Consider the following 13,587-nt stretch of genomic DNA (forward strand, 5'->3'; position numbering starts at 1 on the left):
TTTTTTGCAGCTTAAAAAACGGTAATGGCTTAATATTACCTAAAATTTATTATTTATTTTACATATTCACAGCTTTGACTGAACAAAAAGTTATATTTTTCTGTAAACTCTTACATTTACTCCTTGTTTTGAAATTTGGCTGTTCTTTACAGAACTTTCCTTTTGACTAGGGCTATCCAGCTTTTTTCAAACATGTGCCTGTTGTAGGAAACAATATTTCATTTATTGTTGCCTTATTGCTATTATAATTCGGATTACGAAGGCAGTATGGAATCACTTACTTAATCCTTAGCACTACAGCTGTGGTAGGACCTTGATTTCTCCGACATTGATGGACCATTTGCTACGATACTTTGCCTTTCTTCTCCATCTCTTTACTACCTTCTTCTAGAGTTATCCTCTGCGATACCCAGCGATATTTTCCTAGATCTTCCTACCAATCTTCTCCCACATTTTCTTCCTAATTAAGTTTCGTAGCCTCTCTTCCCTCAGGCACTCTCCCTGTATGACGTAGCCACCTTAACCTCGTACTCTTTATTTCTTTCATCATATTTTGGTGGTTTTAGGCTTCTTTTTTCTCCTTATCATTCCTTATCCTCCTCTGCCCCCCTCATTCTCTGCGACAAACATCTTTCTTAAAAATTCATTCATCTTCATCTAACAATTTCTATTTAAGACCGTACAGTTCGAATTCAATGATACAACTGTACGGAAATTGGATTGAAAAATGAAAAATAGGCGTCAAAGCCTAGAAGGAGGTCGCGGAATAGGCGGCTGTGTTTACGGAAAGCAAGGACTTGGCAACCAAACCGCGCGCACGTTTGGATGAAGGAGATTTGCTCGGTATTTTAGTCAGCAAATGGAGACGAGAGGTCGGTCCACAAGTTCGGAACCACCCGAGAGAGAGAGAGAGGAGCGTTACCCTAACAGCAAGGGAGAATAGCGGTGTTTACTTAGTTAGTTGTCGGTCGCAGAATCCCGAGGACGAAGGAAGAAAAGAGGCAGGTGCCAGCCACGGAATAAAAAAAGTAATTAAATAAACCGGGTACGAAACACGTTTTCGTGGATTACCACCGCGAAGAAGGAAAGGAAACGACATGAGAACGGCACAGAAATTGAGGATAATGAATCCCGTATGTGTTTTAGCAAATTTTATGAGCTTTAGTCCCCAAGGTTTTTCTTTCGGTTTTAATGTAGCGTTAATCGGCTTAAATACAATTGAGAGAGCACGAAAACAAAATTACCAAATAACTTTCCCATCAAGGCCATTTTGAGCACTTATTGACTCAACTAATAATGCAGTATTTAGCAATCTTCCCCAAAATATCAATACTGGGTGTGAAGGCAGAGCAACTTTGGGCGGTATCGCTTTATATAGTCCGTTTTATGAAGTGGTTCCTGCAAAAACAAATTTTAAACAATGAGGTCGACGACCGATTTCTTATCACTGTCGATTGTGGTGGAGTCTGAAATATGGTGACCCGTATTTTTCTGTCTTTCAAACTCCAGTCTACTTCTCAATCCATTCGCGGCGCGAAATTGACAGCCTTGACCCTGACCTAGATAAGTTGATGACGTCACGGGATCTTGCCAAATGGGCTGTGGCTTCTGCTTTACGTTCGAGTGCTTTGCGTGGTTCGTTGTTGCTTATCTCGAGTGAGCGATTCCTTCACTCAATGAGCGGTTCTCCTTGAACAGTTTAATGAATCGGTTCCCTAGTGACGTCGCTAACTCATGACAAGAGGGCGACAACTTACGCTTTCTTTGTTATTATACGTATTATGGAAAGGCTGAATGAGGAAGTTTTTTTTTTGATCGACATTTCTTTCCCTTCAATCTATCGATTCCTATTAGTGAGTTGTAAATTTGGATGAATGCCCCATTGAGAACATCGCAAGTACGCAGCGAGTTTAATTTCCATAGTTTTTACTTGCACTTTGAATGATTTAAATAGCACTTTGAATGATTTTACATTATGCATGTTTAATGGCATAATTTCACCCTTTATATATGAAAAAAGTAACTCAAATAGTAGACTAGCTCTACAATAAAGAGAAGTTTTGTTGCAATTAGAAGATTATTGCTGCTATTCGTCCTTAAATAGGCTATGTCAGCAGCAATAGACGCTAACAGTTGAAATAGGCATTTTTTCGCAGTAAATAATGGCCTTAATTTCTCCTAAAATGATGGCAAATGAACGTACAGCATCATTAAGTAAACCTGAGTAAAATAAGCTCTTATAAAAATTTTTTTTTAAAAAACCAGCCTTTATATTTAGATTGCAGGGACGAAAATCGACCATTTGGAACTTCTTAGATCAAAAACATGTTTTGGGGGGCTATAGGTTGACTGGGGGGTGGTTAAAGGGGGGTTGGAGAGAAAAAGTTATATTTTCATGTATTGTCATCGGAAATGAAGAAGTGTGCAAAATTTCAGCGTTTTTGCTTCACAGGAAGTGAGTCAAATTTGAGTTACAAGATTTGTACCAGACAAACAGACAAACAAACAGACAGGTTGGTGAGTTGATATAAAGGCTGGAATAAAAAATGGATATTTTTGTCAATGCCCTCATCTTATTCATGATTTGGTAGATTTAATTGCCTCGCGTTTACATTTCACATACTGCTATATTTTCTGAGAATGCCTAATAAACTTGTAGTAATTTTATTAGTGTGTACCATTATATATTACCCACTATGTTCAGTTTTTTTTCTTTCCTCTCCTGACGAGTCAGTCGCAATTTGTACGTGAAAAATAATCGTGCGAGTCAGGCTTAGCTCCACGTTTTCGATCGTAGGGGAACGAAGGGAAAAAGAGATAACTCCCATCAACGGAGTAAAATAAAACTGCTGAATAAACCAGGGACAGATTTTTTTCAGATCCCCACAGCGTGACGGGACGCAAAATTACTCTCTTTCAATGGGTCTCCGTGATTTCTTTTCACTCTTGACGCCTTTTTTTTAAATTCCGCGGAATGGAATGTAAGGATCGCAGCATCGTGAATTGCGCCAGTGTGAACCAGGTAAACGCGGATTCGCTCTCACGTGTCCTCACGGTGCGTCGGCTGCTGTGGTAAGTGCCTTCACCTAGGCGTACACGTGGAAACATAAAGATGGTCGAGTTCTCTGGAATTGAGCTATTTATTTCTAATGTTCGGAACTGTTTAGAGGCGTTAATAGTTCTGCATTTCGCCGCACACGTGTCGTGTTGCGAAATATAGGTTCAAAATCGCTTGAATACCCTTTTTAAATGTTTAATTATTAAAATATTTCTAGTTTTGACATGGGAGATCGTGTAAACTCGTGTAGACTCCTGATCGTAAGGTCCCGGGAGCAAATCCCGGTTGGGGACGTCTGTAACTTAGTCCGAAGTGAGCTCTTACCTCACCTATCCAAATAAACTTTCGACTTGAATACCCTGAGTGGTAGCAATGCTAGCATGGCAGAGTGTTAATATATATTAACAAAAAGGTTCAAATATGGAAGGAGACAACTTGTTACCCTCAGTTATTCCGGCAAAAACCACGATTTTCCCTGTGTTTTTCTAAGTAGTTCAGTCAATCACGTGGGAAGAGAAAGAAGAATCAAGGCAAATGATCGCAGCGAATCGTCCAGCATTGTCGCAGAAAACAAGGTCCTACGAGAGCTACTATTTTTTAAATTCCAATAAATTTTATCAGCCCTTGAATCGAGTTGTGTTTTATTTAATAGTTCAGTCACTCAGTGATTCAACCCGAAGAAAAGTGTTTATATTTATATAGGTTGGGGTAAAGCTAACCTTGGACTAAGCCGCGGGTGTGTACGAATTTCACGCATTTAGGGTAGCGGGGCCTATTTCGTTCCTTGCGCTACCTTGCACTTCGCGCATTTTCGTGAGGTCATGTCCGTAGGCTTCACCCAGAATTTGAACCCGTTTCGATAAGTAGCGTATCTCACAACCCACTTGGGCTCCACGCTTCCGTTTAGAAGTTAATTTTCTTAGAATTTGTTTTCGTATGAATTATCAGCATTAGAAATTTTGTTCCCGAATGAGAGCGTGAATCACCCTTTGTCTATCTATCTAACTATAACTATTCAAATTAATTGAGAGGTAAGGAAAGAAAGGGATAGGAACATACAATAGAAAAAGGACGATGACAACGGTGCTGTGGTGCATGGAAAAAGCCAGAAATTGGAGGGTAAAAATGCTACCTGACTTGAGAGAGAATGTCTGTTTGCCTGTCGGCTATTTGTTTCCACACGTCTGCATGGATTGCGACCAAAGTTAGTACACACATGTATCTTACGTTTCCGAAGCTTGTAGTGCTACTTCCGGTTGCATAGGACGCGCCCTTTGCGTAGTTTTATCGTTACCGTTTGTTATAGTCACGTCATGCAACTTCTGCGGGAGGATCGCCTGAGAGGTAAACACCCCGCTCGTCACTGTGAAAGGGATAACATAACTCTTAGGATACAACCACTTGCTATTAATCCTTTCGGTGCAAATCTTTTTACTGGGGTATGCATTCGCACGATGAATTTGGTCAACACACGATCGGGTACTAATAAAGATCGAAATTTTGGAGAGCGTTACGAGCTAATCCCGTGCGCGGTGTGGGGAATTTTTTTTTTTTTCATTTTTTGCTGTTCAGCGTCTTTCACTCACCGTCTTACTTAATTTGAGTCAACCTTGGGGTGCTCTAGGTGGGGGGCGACTGTTAACATACCTGCTTTGTTCCTTTACCTACAAAATCTGCTATTTAACCGTGAATTCGAAGTTCCAAGTTTCCCACTTCTAGGTACTGTCTTTCCCGAGCAACGCCGGGTAGCCTGCTAGTTAAGGTTTCTTGGTAGGATAACTTTTACTAAAACCACTTGTATTTTTAAATAAAGCGACCCTCGTTTCGATGAATAATCATCATAATCAGGCGTAAATAATTTGATAATGATTATTAGTCGAAATCTTATCATCATCGTGGGAAACGCACGGATCGATCGAAGACGTGGTTTCTTCGCTCATAACCCGTTCCCTAAAGGTGAATTGACATCAGCGTAAGCATTTACGATGGCTTTCTAGATTAAATTATTTATGACTGATGATGAAAATTATTCATAGAAAACCGGGTCGCTTTATGTAAAAAAGAAGTAGTATATGTAAAAGTTATTCAGCCGAGAAACCTTATAACGGAATACCACCCAGTTAAAAATGGATTAGGCCTGCTAGTTATTTGATGAAAAAGTCTAGTTTTCCTGCGAACAAATCCATCACGTTTCAACGTGGTGATTTTGCCGAGCCCCCTTGTTAGGTATAAGCACCCTGAAGAGTACATATGCGTGTTATGGTCTTTCAGCGCCCCCTCCTGCTCTTCCTTCCCCTTTCGCTGTTATCCCTTTTTAAGAACCCTTCCTCCTCCTCGGAATCGCGTCGCCAGTGCCAAGTCTTGCCCATTATTCTTCCACAATCCCTCCCATTACCCGAAATCTCCTCTTAATGTCGTGGTAAGACCAAAAAAAGGTATTCTTTTCGACGTCGTTTTGGGAGACCTTCCAGCTTTGTCGCGTCTTTTTCAAGTCCCACTTGCTCTGCGTTGCTTCGTTTGAATGGTTGAACTTCACTCCAGGTAATCCACTCCCGCTCGTGATGTATCTGACTAGGTGGTATATTATTGCAGTAAACTAATGCCTACCTCCTCTTCTCTTCTCTTGTTTTCAACCTTTGAGCTAATAGTTTCCTATTATTTTTTTATTGCCTAAATCGAAAGATTATTACTCCTGGTGTACGTATTTCACGCTTTTAGATTTTCAAAAGACGATATCTATTTTTCGCGATTTAAATAAAAGTGAAAATTTTCAAGCGCGCGAAAACGCGACGGCTAAGTATGAATGCTGGGAAAACTCCGTTTGACGTCGTTCTGGTTCCCGCTGTCGCAAGTGAGGTGACCTTAGGGCGAAGCTTTGAGCGCTGATACGACGCAGGATGCTAGCAGGTAGCAGAGTACCCTGCTAGCTGGTAGCGATTGGCTTAAATAAGGATTATTAATACCTTATCAAACGAAGAGAACTTTCTGACCTCAGCCAGTTTTAATAGGTGATTATTAAGGCATGTTGCCCGGAGCTCTGTGCCTCATGCATGCATTGGTAATCTCAGACGATGTAAAACTCCTATCTACTCGTATATAAACTAGGCCCCTGTGACGTCACGTGGAGTGGCATCGCATGGGCGCCAATCTGGCCTTTTTTCAAATGAGGATAAAATTGACCATTGCCATTCGTGTGAACCGGTATTTCTAAAACCAAATAATTTGTATATTATGAATACACTAATGGTGGGTAACGAATCGCAATCAATGCCTTTCGTTTTCTTTGATGAAGGAAACTACCCTATTGCATCGGATTCCTCCATAATTTTATTTCCTGTACTGGCAGGGATGCCGACTTACGAAAAATATTCGGGGGGCCCAAGCTGGGGATCTTGCCCCGGGAAATTTTATAAGTGGTGAGTTTTAAGTTTTTTAAGCATTTTAGAAGAGTCATATGATCAACATTAGAACCCTGATAACTCGAATTTTGATATCTAGGCACTCCAGGGAAAATCTACAAGCCTGACACATTTTGTTCTCACACCCATAACGAATTTTTGAGGAGGCTCGAGCCCCCTCAGGCCCCATGGAGTCGGCGCCACAGTGTACTGGTCTGTTTACCTCTTTGTAGAGTGTGTAACCCACACCCTCTTCTCCTTGTATGACTTGTTACAATATGTACATAAATACATCGACCTCTATATTCTTATCCGGGAATGGTACCCTTAATAGCAGTTATTAGTACTCCTCGTGCCGAAGAATGTGTCCAATATATCCACCCACGCGTCAGGTATCTCCGATAAGTGGGATATTTCTTAAATTTTTGAGCACTGTTTGTGGGCTATCTAATTAAATAATTCTAAGTATCCACTTTTGTTACCTTAACTCAAATGCTTGTAGCCTCTCTTTCATATCCCAGAATAGGCTTAAATTTACTATTAGTCTCAAAGTGATAATCTAAGCATCTATGCGACATCATTGACAGGTGGAGAGTAGCCTGTATTTTTCCGAAAGTTCGAATTTGTCCTTTTTCTTCGAAAGCAAAATTTGACGGCACGATCCTTTGAATCTGCATCCTTTGGTTAGGAATATAGCTTGCTGACCGATGTAATTCCGATGTCACTCTTGATTTAGGTAAATGATATTTCTAGTGTCGAATTTTCACATCCCGATGAATAAATTTTACTGCCGTTCTTGATTTTACCATGGACGTGGAAGGAGCATGACGTCAAGCGAAGTATATGTGGATCCCGTTCTGTATGTTAAATCCAAACGGTACCGTTAGCACCGTGCATTTTAATTTGCCTTTTTACTAATAATTAATTGGTAACAGCGGAGGATAACATGGGATTTTAGGTTTGCGATCTCAGTTCAATGATTCAAACGCCGATATTCAATGCTTTGAAATCCGCCACTTTTTGGTCACAAAGCCCGTGGTATCATCACGTACAGCCTATGCTCTGAGCTTTGCAAAGAGCCATCTAAAATATTACTCTACAGTGTCCTTGGGGTATGGGTGGTCAGAAAGGAAGACCCTGAATATGTTACTTAGGGGCAAGTTATTATGTGGTCATATCACGCTATCTAGAACAGTCGTATATTGTCTTTTGTCGCTACGAATCACTTACCTAAGTCATACGTATTTTAATGTCCAGGGAATACATAGTAGGAGCAATGTCTCAACATTTGTTAAATCTTTATGTAGCTGCAGGTGAAATTTTCAAATTTGAGATGGTGGTAAATTTTAAATTAGTAGAAGCGATTCTGCATCTCTACGTATAAGTATTAAAAAGCTAAATTCTATTGCAATGAGTCAATCTGGAAAAACAAATCTATTTCTATCGTACTAAAGTTATTAGTAAATTCCACAAATTCACGCCCGAGACATCAGAATAAAGGTAAAATCTGAGAAGAGTCTTCGCTTATATTCTCTGTAGTTATCAAGATAACAGCTCAAGGCTGAAATGAGTACTTTTTCACGGAAGGAAAATGCATCACTCCCTCTTTCGGTGACTCACCGGTAGTTTTCCGTGACGTTGTAATTATTTAAACTTCATCTGTCAACCTGAAATTTTCAGTCTTCAGTAAACAAACCCTTTTCAACGCTTGCCAGAATCTCGAATGGGAAATATTGCCGCTGTATTTTCTCAGATGTAAACCTTATGCATTTGAGATTCAGGATTATGTGGATGAAAGTCCTCTCGTTATACCGCGGAAATTTGGAGGTGATTAGGAAGTATTACAACTAGTAAAACGTTTCGAAAGAAAACAAAATACGGCCGGTCGAGAGGGAATTAATGCTCATCTTAAAAATTTGAACGTGAAGATATACGCATGCATGGAAAGGTTAGCTGATAAGAGAGCGTCGAAAGATCAGTATTCGGATTGTTGACTGATGACAAAAATAAACGGTCGCGCACCGTTGCGTTTTGTTTCACTCGCGGAAGGTGGCGCCCCCACGTAGGACGCATCTCCGACCTCTCCAAGATATCAAAAGTTAAGAAATGCGTGTTAATGGTTTGCTGGTAAAGAAGCATCGACAGATCTATCTTCGCATTGTTGACTTATGACTGGATGTATACTTCTATTATATTTTATCTGTCTTATTTCATCATGAACTTATACTTTCCCCTACACATTGTTGCGAGTTTACACAGAATTAAGTGCTCGACACTTGTGAATCATAACAGCATTTTATTTAATACACTCAAACGAACGATGTCTTATAAGAACTCATTAACTTCAATGCAACGAATCAATATAAACAACAGCCCGCAACCTAGCGACGCCCACATCACACAGGCGCCGCTACAATATTAAGATTTGTCGTAAAATTTTGCTTCTAACGGATGCCGTCTCAACATCGTCTTGTTACAAACAGCTTCTCTAGCTCGAAAAAACCGTATTCTCCACAAGAGCCCATGCTAAATTATCCCTATGTTACCGCTAGGGATGGACGGATCCAGGATTTTTTTCGGATCCGGAATCGGATCGGATTCGGATCCTTGATTTTCGTAGCCGGATCTTTCGGATCGGATATTTCCGGAACCAAATGCATTTTCAAGTTCCTGAAGCTGAGATTCCCCCGATGATGTCTTGGGAAGAGTCACACTATGTGCCAGTCGTATTTTGCTATTTTTATTTTCCACGGCTGAAATTCTCCTACGTAACCTCTGTGAGAGCTTGAAAACAAAACGGTTCATGCGTAGGACAAGAATCGCATGCGACGGCGCATTCGAAGATATAATCGGAACTATTTCCACCCTTATGGGCATTCACTGAAGCTATCATTCAAAATTTCGGATCCACATCCGATGTCTTCCGCGACTTTGGATCCGATGTATCCGATGAAGGGTAATATCCGCGGATATCAGATCCGACCATCCCTAGTTACCGCCAAATATCTCAAAAATGGCACATGGGAATCCCTTTTTCTTTGTGTCATTGAAAGTGCGTCTTTCAAAGAATATATAACCAAAGTTTCATTAAATTCTTGTTACTTTTACCGTTGTGCTACTTACCTATATCTACCTTAAACGGTCGCGAACCGTTTTTTTTTTTTTTACTTCACTCGCGAAGAAGGCGCCCCCGCGTAGTACGCATCTCCGACCTCTCTCTCTTCCTCCTTCCGCCATGGCCGTACTATTTCAGGGCGGGGTCGTGTCACGGGTTGGCGGCAAGGGGGCACTGCGGCGGCCAGGCATTGATCCTCCTTCCTTCCGTCCTAGGGTTCCTCCCTCTTCTCTCTCTCCCTCCCTCCCGACTTCTGCCGGGGAGAGAGGTTACTGCGGAGGAATGTGTTTTGCCTTCCCCCTTCCCTTTTAGGGGTCCTCCCTACACCCGCGACCTCTTGACCCCTGGGTTTTGAGAAAAATTGAGATCTACGTCTACGAGTTACTTCCCTTGTGCCCAACCAAGGGAGTACGAGGCAATTATCTATAACAACATCTGTGCTTGTTAAATCTTATTTTCACTATTGGTATTATGGTACCTTATTGCCAATATTTCCATAAAACTTTACCTCGGGGTATGGAACGACGTTGTAAAAAATATAGTTTCATTTATTTTTCCGAGCTTTTGTGTTTTCGGTAGAACTGATGACCTATTCATTTAAAATTGCCGCTAAGAAATGATGCAGGAGACCTAAGCGCCAGAAAAATTGCTAATTTTTAAGTATATTTAATAGCCAATACACGTGAGAAACATTTCAGTCTGTATTTCTTCCAGCGAAGGTTTACATGCATGATATCTGATATTTTAATTAGTGCATAATAGTGACGTTATGGCAAAATTAGCAGTGACGGAACTCGCTTCCCATAACTTTTTTTACAGGTGATTTTGAGACAACAAAATTGATACAAGTGTTATTTGACTATTATGACTTTTATTAACCAGTGCCGGAACGGCGTGTAGTGGAAAGTTGGGACTAAGTGTGTGTTTTGGATCGCGCGGTCTTAACATAGCCATAATAGGAAACTGAAGCATTCGAGAGCGAGCTACGTTGGAATTGTCATTAAATCATCGTTTTGTGTTAACCCCAGTCTTTCTGTAAACACTTGATCTAATTTTATAAGTAAAAAGTCGATTAATTTACTCGGCATTTGAAACCCTAGCCTATGCAAAACCTTTGCGATGTCTGTCGTCAGCATTCATGTCACGAATATCTGATTATAATGTGTCCTCTCTTGGCCTTGCCTATTGCCCCTGGAAATCTTTTATATTTATAATGCTCCCATCTTGGGGAGAGACCCTCAATAATTTTCCATTATCATATGAATGGGCTATCGGTCGCTATCCTCAATCCTAGTTTGGATTTAGTCAGAACCACGACTTAAGCCTCCGTATTTTTTTTTTAACTCCTTGATTTTACTCTCAAATATTAGGTTATGAGTACCTCGCCTTACATCGACGTTTTTTCCTATCAAGGGTTAAAAAATAATCCTTGGAAAAGAAGTAGCAGTCTATTTATTATATTTAAGCTTGGCTGTTCACGTATGGTTTGACGTTCGTAGTCGGCATGTGAGCTCCATCGTTCGACCAAGCTCCTTAGGATGTGGGGCTCATCATAGAGACCAATATTAAAAGAGGTTTCATCAGTCTTGCTCGAAAAGGCGTTTTCGGTCTTTTTTCGTAACGCAATTCCGTTTATAACTCGAAATCTATTTATTGACAATTCGGACATAGCTTAAGTTTCTGATCGGCTGATCCCGTCGTTTTAAAACTGCGATTTTATTTATTTCGAGTTGAAATTCCGTTCTCATTGTTGTTAATGTTCACGAAGAAGAAGAATTTATCAAGCTTTGGACTAAAATAAATGTTTAAGGCTTTATTCGGCTCTTTTTATCATTAGTTAAAACATGATTTTTAATCTAGTTGATAGACATAGAAAACATATAAAATATAGGTGTGAACGAGTCATTCAGAGAACAAAATGCAACTGTTAAGTAACAACTCTGTACCCTGGTTTCACCATTTTAATTTTTGAGTACCCTTTTGATATTTTCCCCTTGGTACGGTCACCTACAGAAGATGCAAGTGCATCTCCGTAACCCAGAGAACATTTACAGTACGCATCAGTGCTGTTTCTAAAGTTTCATTTCCCCGTATTTCATCCTCCAATTTCTGCAAATCCAGTGAAAGGGCCCAGGAAAGATTCCTCCCATCAGGAGAGTATCTGCTCGGAAAGGGTGGGCGCTTTGCGAGTCTGCCTAACAAATTGAAATGAAAAGGCGAGTTGCCGATTTGGACTGGTCCGAACTCTTCTCTCACTCTCTCCATTCAAATTTGAACTCTGAGTATTTTGGGGTTTTCATTTCTCTTTTATTGAAGCAAGTTTTGGTGGAGAGGTTGACTTTTTTATTTTCTCCTTTATGAATATCGCTTAATACTTTAACCGCAGAATCTTTTGCATAGCATTACTGGCGGCGGAGCTATTTTGGTCCCGTTTAATGTTTTATATTTTCCTCTCTTTTAAATTTTTTTGGCTGTTCTCTTTATTTACACTTTGGGATTAACAAAGTAATTGCCTTAGTGCGCCATTTATTTTTCACATAAAATATTTTTAAATTTTTGTTACCCCGTGATGAAGAATATTGTATTCTTCCGTTTACTGCTCAGATAAAAGGATAGTTTTAAATGTATTTTGCGGAAATATTCTGCTGTGGTTAGACATTCGCTTAAAAAAAAAGATAAGGTCTACCACAGCAGAGGTCAAGGTTACGTTTACTACAGCAAATGGTGAAGGTGAAGAAGAGTATTCATAAGCTCCTTTCACGTATTTTTGAAAAAATAAAATCCATACAAAAATAAAATTCACAATAACACTCATTTAAGTTCTTTTTTAAAAGACTCTCTTGTGAGTTTGCTTCAGCCAAAAAGCGGGACTGCGGTTGGGGAGCGACCTCTTTTAGGTTTGTGAATCCAGAGGCGAGGGAAACCACTCATCGGCTGTGTTGGCGTTGAAGGTTGCGATTTAAAAGGAGAAAGCTGGCGTGCACCAATGTAAGAAGCGGAGTGTCTTTTTTTATTTAAAATGGTCTTCGTTTTCTTTCTGTCCTCGCCACTGTGTCCTCTCTGGTATGATATGGAAGTCTTGACCTTGGAGTGTTGCATTGGTATTCATGCCTTCCTTCTCATTTTTATTATCATGTTTCCTGTCTTTTTTTATGCTTCTCTCGGACATGTTTTGATCTGCGTCGGGTCTCTCTTTTTATTGATAATTATCAATTTTAATGCTCCTTTGTTTTGTATTATGTGACTTCTCACTGTACATTTTCTTTCCAGGTTGGAGGATATGATCCCTTAGGATGCCGCACAGCCTCACAGTTGGCCTAAATGATTTATGTAAGTGTCTTAACTTGTTTGTCACTCCTTATGGACATTTATATGCCCGATGCAAAATACTTGTAACGAGGCTGTTACTCAAGTCTCTATTGCATATGAATTTATCGAAGTAATATAATTTTACTATCTAAAAGAATGTCTGGATTACATTTTTTTGTCTCGAGACTGTTATTCAACTCCCTTTTGTATATTACCTTATTCAAACAATTTGATTTTACTCTCCGTAATGATATACATGGTGGAGAAAAATAGGGTCACAAAAATTTTAACCCTGGATAGCTGATACCAGTAGAAAACAAAATTACCAATAATTTTAAGGTCGAAAACGCACGATTTTTAAACTACTGGTTACTAAACTACAGCAATTTTAGCCCCCCAAGCGCCCCAATAGGGTGGTATCCTTTTATTTCTTTATTGCCTAAATCGAAAGATTATTACTCCTGGAGTACGTATTTTACGCTTTTAGATTTTTAAATGACAATATCTATTTTTCGCGATTAAATGAAAAGTGAAAATTTTCAAGCGCGCGAAAATGCGACGGCTAAGTATGAATGCTGGGAAAACTCCGTGTGACGTCGTTCTGGTTCCCGCCGCAAGTGAGGTGACCTTGGGGCGAGGCTTTGAGCGCTGATACGAAGCAGGATGCTAGCAGGTTGCAGAGTACCCTGCTAGCTGGTAGCGATTGG

At 40.0% G+C, this 13,587-nt stretch overlaps 1 protein-coding gene across 5 annotated transcripts in view; it reads left to right on the top strand.

Moving 5' to 3' along the window:
• Positions 1-13,587, top strand: part of LOC124167108 — a 428,168-nt gene that overhangs the window by 45,715 nt on the left and 368,866 nt on the right. For all 5 annotated transcript variants that reach the window (XM_046544902.1, XM_046544906.1, XM_046544904.1 and 2 more), the window contains exon 2: positions 12,842-12,901. The gene's annotated coding sequence lies outside the window, so the exon portion shown is untranslated. The remainder of the gene's footprint in view (positions 1-12,841; positions 12,902-13,587) is intronic.

The sequence above is a fragment of the Ischnura elegans genome, chromosome 10 (genome assembly GCF_921293095.1).
Source record: "Ischnura elegans chromosome 10, ioIscEleg1.1, whole genome shotgun sequence".
Taxonomy (NCBI): Eukaryota; Metazoa; Arthropoda; class Insecta; order Odonata; family Coenagrionidae; genus Ischnura; species Ischnura elegans.